We start from the raw sequence: 8,645 nt of genomic DNA, 5'->3' as shown, positions 1-8,645 counted from the left end.
TCAGGCAAATTATGATTTAAGCAACTAATATTACATATCTGGAACAGAATAGAAACCATGAGTTTATAGAGCATCCTATAATAACGAACTACAAAGCAAAACCAGTTGGTACTGTTAATAATCATGGCTATCTTAGATTTACCGCTGCGAGAAAGAAGTATCACAATCACAGGTTTGTATACGAGTGTTTCGTTGGCGTGATCAAAGATGGAGCAGCAGGGCTGGTGAACAGACTCTAATAGGTATACCCTGGAATTGTTATACCTTGGAATTGTGAAAAATTTATTACCGAATTTCTGTACTAACATGGAGTCACCACGCCCCGCTGATCTACACGGGTTAAAATATTTTATCAAGGCCGATTCGATATCTTGTTTGAGGGTCATGCAAATTTATCGTTATAAATCCGTGTGGAGATAACTGGGCCTGACTAAATAAGTTTCTGAATTTAATTATGTCCATGTCGCTGCTGCACCAAGTTCGGTGAATATTTCTTAGCGTGTGCGTGTCAACACAGTTAAAAACAGCTAAGATATTACAATTATCTCTGATTGCTTTCGGAATTTGTGTATACCGTTGAGTGACATAAATAGCATGAGTATTTTTATGTCTTCAGGGAACATATCCTTGATGGTATTACACGTGCGAAACTGACTTTTTTTCTGCTTCTCGAGAAACTCCTTCGCTGATGGTGGTTTTTTTTTGACATAAAATACTTTGGTGATCTTTTCGAGTAATAAATCAACAATGATCTATATTTATCCCCGCTGCATCTTTTGCAGATCTCAAATTTACCTCGTTGGCCTTGCTTGCAACCTAAGCAAGGCTTTGGTCCTGTAGAGCCGTTTCTGATAAATCTATTATGATGGCCACAGTATTCGTTGTAGCACAATTTTCCACACATCTCAACGGATCCTTCATGAAGCCATTGATAATCTGATGTCATATATAATATAATTAAATATTTATTTTTAATTATAATACAATTAAAGATGTATTTTAACTATAATGGCAGCAGAAATAAATATCACCAATGTGATTAAGAATGACTATATTTCAGGCAAATATTTAAATGAGTTTATTTGTCCTGAAAATGATCCTAATTTCAACTCCGATAGTTTATTTGTGTCAAATACTGAAGAAGAGCTTAATCTGATGTCATATATAATATAATTAAATATTTATTTTTAATTATAATACAATTAAAGATGTATTTTAACTATAATGACAGCAGAAATAAATATCACCAATGTGATTAAGAATGACTATATTTCAGGCAAATATTTAAATGAGTTTATTTGTCCTGAAAATGATCCTAATTTCAACTCCGATAGTTTATTTGTGTCAAATACTGAAGAAGAGCTTCAAACATTTTCAGAAATTAATTATTTTATTCTCAGAGATTATTACTTGATATTTGATATAACAACACTAGATAAATCGGTCCACGTTGATAGTAAAAAATCATCAATAAGGGCCCTCCAAAGTAGTATCGATGATTATTTTCTTCGGGGAATTATTATCCAAAATTTAATAAATTTTGTATATTTGCCTCCGATGATGACTTTGAAAGACTCGCTGATAAATTTATATATAAATCTTCCCTTAACGAGATTATACCGGAATTTCGCCACAGATATCCTGTCTTTGATATTAATTCGTTCTACAAACAAATTAACAACATTGATGGCATAAGAACCTGTTTATGTACTGATGAGAAAATAACCCACGATAAGATTATCGATTATTATGTTAAATTACTCGATTGTTCTCGCGATTGAGTTTATTTGTTCACAACGACGAACGGGTATCACGTTGTTGTTATATCAACTCCGGTATCGATTCAACAACAACACGAACTTATCAAACAATCTCATCAAGACAATACGCATTGGAAACTCGATCATAAGGCCGGACTACACAGTATAAAATTAGCCAGCACAAAATCGTATAAACCAACTGCAAAAACGGTCGTGAAGACCTACTTGTCACACAAAAATGTCTCTGCGGCCGAATGACTCGTTTGTCCAACACTAATTCAGCCTAAGGAAATGTTTTATATCGATGACAGAACAGAATATAGTTCCACAGATATCCCCGAAGACGATTTTGAAAGAATATCACTTGAATTAACAGATGAATCTGATAATTTACTCGGTATTGTTTCGTATACAGATAAGTATTATAATGTTCAGCGAAAACCAGGTCATTACTGCAGTATCTGCGAGCGACAACATGGTATAACTGTACGCGGCAAGGTTAATTCAAAATGTAATTACTGTATCATCGCGGTGAATGCGCATCCATATCTTGTTATTGTCCCAGTTCAATGAGAGGCAGAAAAATTAATTATAGATCGTGGTGACAAATCAATATCTAACGAAATTAACGATATGTTATCAGGAAAAGCTAGTAACAATCAAGAACTAAATACCATCATAAATAAATTACCGAATTGTGAACGATCTCATGACTATATTAAATATCTAATGCGGTACAAAAATAATCGCACAGGATATTTTATCTCAGTAACACCTACTTACAGGTATACAGAACCACCGTTGCATGAATCAGGAACAGGATGCGAGATATTTTACGTTGACTACATTGATGGATCAGCATGTGGTCTGGTAAAATCTGAAGCAGCTTGGAAATCAATAAAAAAAACATCAATCGGTTTGTTACGTTTCTTACAGAAAAACACTAACCGAGAAAATGAGTTCCGATTATAATCTAGAATCATGTCAAAATATTCGCGAGTAGCAGCTAATCAGGAGGGTGATCACAGAAGTGTTATCGTTCAAGTAGAAAATCTTTATCGTGTAACAGGCACACCAGCTGTATTAATCATTGATGAGTTTCATGGAGTAAGAATACAGATATTTAAGAATTTTAATTCGTATAAAAAATACTATAACGAATTAGCCTCGCGGATAAACACATTGGGCCGCGTTATCGTTTTTGATGCTGATATTAACGAAGATGACGTTAAAATATTTAATATATCGAGGCCGAATATCAAATTTGTCCTGAACGATTATAAGCTAGATCATGACAAGAAATTTATCCTGGAAAACTCTCATAAGGACAATTTAACGTTGTTGTTGGCGCGATTAAAAACAGACAAAAAGTCGTTCTGACTTGACAAAATAAAAATTTAGTATGAAGTTTTTCAATATCCTCAAGTATTTCTTCACCGACGGGAGGAAGCAAAGCTGTAGCTATATCTGCTGGAACCTTTCGCAAAATCTTTTTTGTTTTTCGAGCACTTGCTGCAATTTTTTAGTTTGTTCGGCAGTTTGTTTAACTGATGGAAGAAGACCTTCAGTAGCCGTTGCAACCCTTTCAGTAACTTTAGTAACAGGTTTAAATAATTGTTCTCTTACGGGGATAATTTTTTAATTGCTTCTAGTCGCTCTCGGGCTAACCGGGCAGTATAATATTCTGGATGAACCATTATTATTGATATAACATTTTTTTAATTAATATCACCAGGGGAGGTGCGACCTCAAGTTGGTTCGTCTTTGTAATATACTCGTGATCGACAACTTTTTAGTTGGAGAAATAACGTGTACTAAGCTCCAAGAGGGAATTTTAGAGAGAAACTCTCTTAGAGAGTCCTCAGTGTATTTAGGTATTTTGATTTTTAAGGTTATTAATCATTTTTTTTAGGAAGGTTTATTTCGTATTTTAGACGCATCTACAAAAAGGTATGTTCGCCCTCCCTGCTGCTGTTGTCTATTGTCTGTGTTCTATTCATTTCCCATGTTCAATTTCCATTGTCCCTAGACAGTCCAACAATGTTAAATTTCCATTGTCCCTAAACTGTCCCAATCCATTGTTTCCATGTTAAAATCCCATTGTCCCCAGGTTACAAAGTAAAATTGCCCATGTTAAATTCCCATTGTCCCCAGGTTACAAACTCCCCAGTTTAACATTAAAGTTCCATTGTTCCTAGATCGTCCAACATTACTACTTAAATGGTATATTTTCTTCAAAGCTGACTAGAGAAAGACAGCCATGCACAAATAAAATTCTCTAAATTTCTTTAATAGCCTATAATGACTACTATAATGACTAATATAACAATGAAAGATATGATTTACGCTTACATAAATTTACATAAAATAACAGATGTCGTTATGGCTCATCAATTTCTAGGTCAATACAAATATTTTACAGTTACAGCAACAATTTCAAATAAACTAATTGAAAGATAATAAAATTAAGGTTTATTTCCTGTAGAAACAACCCTGTAAAGTTTGCAAACTTAACCAATTTTCTGTTGTATTTGTTTCTCTTGTCTATTTTTAGTATTTGCCTTTGAAAAAGACTCATTGAAAAGTCAAAAGCGCTCAGGCTAGTTAGATATATGATTTGTGTATATATATATATATATATATATATATATATATATATATATATATATATATATATCCTTATTTTTCATTATCGTATGCGGTAAACAACTGACTGGAATATGTTCTTCTGAAAATAGCTGTAAATACGTTTCAAGCTCCTCTGCTCTGATTATCGTCAGTAGAACAACTTTATTTTATGACGCAAAAGTACGGACGGTTTAACATTCAGGCATTGTGACATAATGGGTCATTGACCCTACTGCTCGTGCATTGTGTTTATCCGGATCGCGTTGGAATAAATTAATTTTGTCATTTTATCATTATATATAAAATAAGCCCCAATTCATGTTTCTAATGACTTGTAAGAAATAAAACACTATGTCTGCAAGGTGGTTATTTTCAATTGATTGATTGCTTGAGATTAAAGAAAATACTCAGTCACTGCTATCAGTTATATGTTGCTTCATGTTAGACACTGTGGAATTATTCTACAGATACAGACATGAATTATATTGTATTTATATGGTGCTTATCGACTCCAGTAATAAGTATATGTCGGGTCACAATTCACGATTCAAATTAAATTCTTAATATGGTCTTGAGTTGTAAAACATAGTGGAAATATCAGGGAATATGAAATTTTAATCACAGCGTCAAACCTGATTTTTAATTGAATTATTAACAAAACTTTAAAAGACCTATCCATGTTTAGAGATGTTCTCTGCAAATAATCTGGTTGTTGTCAAGTTCTATAAATTTCAATTGTCAAGAAATCTAATAATTTCTTTTATCATTTCAACAGTTATTTGGCAGGCCAGCATACTCTACGACTACAAAAATACATTAGTGGACACCTATCATAAGATAGTTCGTTTGATATATTACACTTTAGTTTACTTTTTGAGTTGTAAACTGAAATGAAAAAGTGAACAAAACATCAGAGTCAGCTCATGGTCCGAGTCTATTCTTTTATGTATTTACACAGCCCTATGTAATAGCAATAAGTAAATCTACTCAAATACTGAACACAAGCATGAATCGTATACCGCTGTCAGATGTCTTACAAATGTTAGATGTCTTACAAATAACGGACAACAAGATAAGTAACAAAACAATAGTCACTAACTTTAATGAACTAAATTAGATTACCAAGCTCCACTCCTTACATACCCGGTAGATACATGCATTGGTACAATATACAAAGTGCTAAGTTCAAATTACAACAGTAAATGTTTCGTGAAATTCATTTTGTATATATGTAGTCTGTAGGACATTTACATTTTACATTAAAGTATAAATTTATTCACACATTATTTTCCATAGCTCATACAGATTAAAACACTGCGAAAATGTGAGTAAAAGTGCAGATGCTGAATGGGTTTGATTATTACTGAAGCTGTACCACGGATTCCGAAATAAGATAAACAATAAATCGGATAGCTATTTAAATGGTAGCAAGATTGTCAGCATATTGAAGTATAACTTCATACCATACTCTTATTTAAATGCTCCCATTTTGTTCTCTCTACGCCCGTTTATTCTCAATTCGCTCACATATAAAGATAATCTATTTTACCCGTCTCTCTGTCTCAAGACCCTAATTTAATAAAGATTTGCTGTGAAGCTGAAATAACACATTAAATCAAAACCAATTCTCCCATTTACGCATCTACCTAGACTTTATGAAAGTGTGGGGGGGTGGATTGCATTTATTTCATGAAGCACATGCTGCTCTCTTTCTTTAACTGGAGTAATATTCAGGACGATCTTGAACGAGGTTTCATGACGAAATTGTTTTCCTTGAAAATATGTCAATATCGATTTTTATCAGCATTGTATGTATGTATGTATGTATGTATGTATGTATGTATGTGTTTGTGTGTGCGTGTGTGATTAGGATTTTTAACGTAGCTTCAACAATTGTTTAGTCATTTGGCTACAATGTCTGCAGTAGGGCAGTTTATGGTGATGTCCAGTACTGAGGCATAATGCCGCAGACATGTAGCACGATGACCCACCCAGTCACATTATCCTGACACCAGGCAGACCAGTCGTAATACTAACCTCTTAATGCTGAGCGCCAAGCGAGGCAGCTGTTAGTCCCGTTTTGTAAGTCTTTGGTATGACTTGGCCGCGGTTGAACCCGCAACCTCCCGCTTCCGAGACGGATGCTCTAACCAGTAGGCCACCAGAGCGGTCCCGTATGTATGTATGTATGTATGTATGTATGTATGTATGATTGTATGTAATTTAATGACAGATAAACGTAGGTATTGTGACCCTTCATGGATACAGCGATTCCTGCATCATTTTAATATTGAAATGGATCTCCACTAGCTGTATTGTTAAAGAGGATTGCAATAGCAATGTTTGGCCAAATCTAAAGTATTGACCAGTGGGGTAGGATGGGTATTCTTCCAATACTAGAAAAAATACCTTCTGTTTGCAATAAGAATTCAAATAGTGTAATACTTATAATTTTTGATTATGAGTCTGGTGTTATAAATTCTCGTTATTCTTACTTCCTTGAATGAGTGACTCAATAAATAATGAACCAGTCCATTTTGGCACTATCATTTCCGTCGGCACCTGGGAAATACGCCACTAAATTATCAGATTCAGAAGAGTTACAGTGGACAGGTTCCATTTTATAGCATTGGAGAAAGTTAGTAATAATAAATCTTATCTCATTTTTGGAAGCGATGTATTCATATTTTGATTAAATATTGATTAACCTAGAGAATATATTAGATCAACAAATGTTGAAGTTCTCATATGGAACTTTTGAATAACGAGAGCAAAAGATAGAAGTCACACTGGTTGATTTGATGTGCATACGTTTGGTGTAGAAATAGACAGTTAGGGTGTACATGTCTTACTCAAGAAGCATCGCCCTTCTGCTGTATCAAGACAGAACAAATGAAAAAAAAAATCCACGTTATTATCGTAGTGCCAGCATTAATATTAGTAAGCAATGGTTTGGACTCGCATAGCTGCATTTGCTGTTGTTTTATTCATATTTGATACATTGTATAGATTCGGATATCCTAGGTCAAAACGTATATTGACCAAAATTAGATCAAGTCAAATCGTAAGTAAATCGAAACGTACCCAAGTCAATATGTTCGCATGAATACCATTAATGACCACAAGTGAACGCATACTGATGAAGGCAACCATTTAAATAAATTTTGAAACGGACTGGATAGAATCACCTATCTTGCAATCATCCAGCCATATTAGAAATCAACGCGTATTAGTAGAGACAAATATTAAACCGTAATAATACGCGCATCACTGACTCCCACAGAGAAGTGAAAAGAAGCATCAAGGTAGACAAGAGAAACTATGTTGAAGGAATGGCACCAGATGCAGAAGAAGCGATCAGAAGTGGAAACATGAATAAGATGTATGACATCACCAAGAAGCTGTCCGGCAAGTACAGCAAAACACATAGACCCTTAAAGGACAAGCAGGGAAAAAGCATAGCAAGTACTGAACACCAAATTAATAGATGGGCTGAACATTTTGAAGAACAGTTGAACAGGCCAGCCCGACTAAATCCCCCAGAAATCCATCCAGCCAACGCAGATTTGTATAAGCTGTGACAATCCTTCCAGAGACGAGATCATGAAAGCTATCACCCAGCTGAAGAACGGCAAGGCAGCTGGTCCTGATGGCATCCCAGCAGAAGCCATCAGAGCAGAATTACATGTTCAGTGAAAATGCTACAACACCTCTTTGAGAAGATTTGGGAGGAAGAAGAAATACCGACTGGCTGGAAGGAGGGACACCTCATCAAGATCCCCCCAAAAGGCGACCTCAACAACTGCTCCAACTACAGAGAAATTAAACTCTTATCAGTACCCGGGAAAATCTTCAACCGTGTCCTCTTGGAGAGGATGAAGGAGGCCGTTGACCCGCAGTTACGAGATGAGCAAGCGGACTTCTGGCAGAACAGATCGTGTACGGATCAAATAGCTACTCTTCGCATCATAGTCGAACAATCGTTGGAGTGGAATTCTTCACTCTACATCAACTTTGTCGATTATAAGAAGGCATTCGACAGTGTGGACCGAGATACACTCTGGAAACATCTTCGCCACTATGACATCCCAACGAAGCTGGTGAACCAGATCAAGAACACTTATAACGGAATGTCATGCAGATTCATTCATGCAGCACAGCACACAGACAGCTTCCTAGCGCAGACTGGCGTGAGGCAAGGCTGCTTGCTGTGGCAGTTTCTCTTCCTTCTCGTCAGCACAGGTTGGCCTCCACATC

Source organism: Sinohyriopsis cumingii, chromosome 14 (genome assembly GCF_028554795.1).
Source record: "Sinohyriopsis cumingii isolate HCF-2022 chromosome 14, ASM2855479v2, whole genome shotgun sequence".
NCBI lineage: Eukaryota > Metazoa > Mollusca > Bivalvia > Unionida > Unionidae > Sinohyriopsis > Sinohyriopsis cumingii.
The sequence above is the reverse complement of the archived record's forward strand: the minus strand, read 5'-3'. Positions refer to the sequence as shown.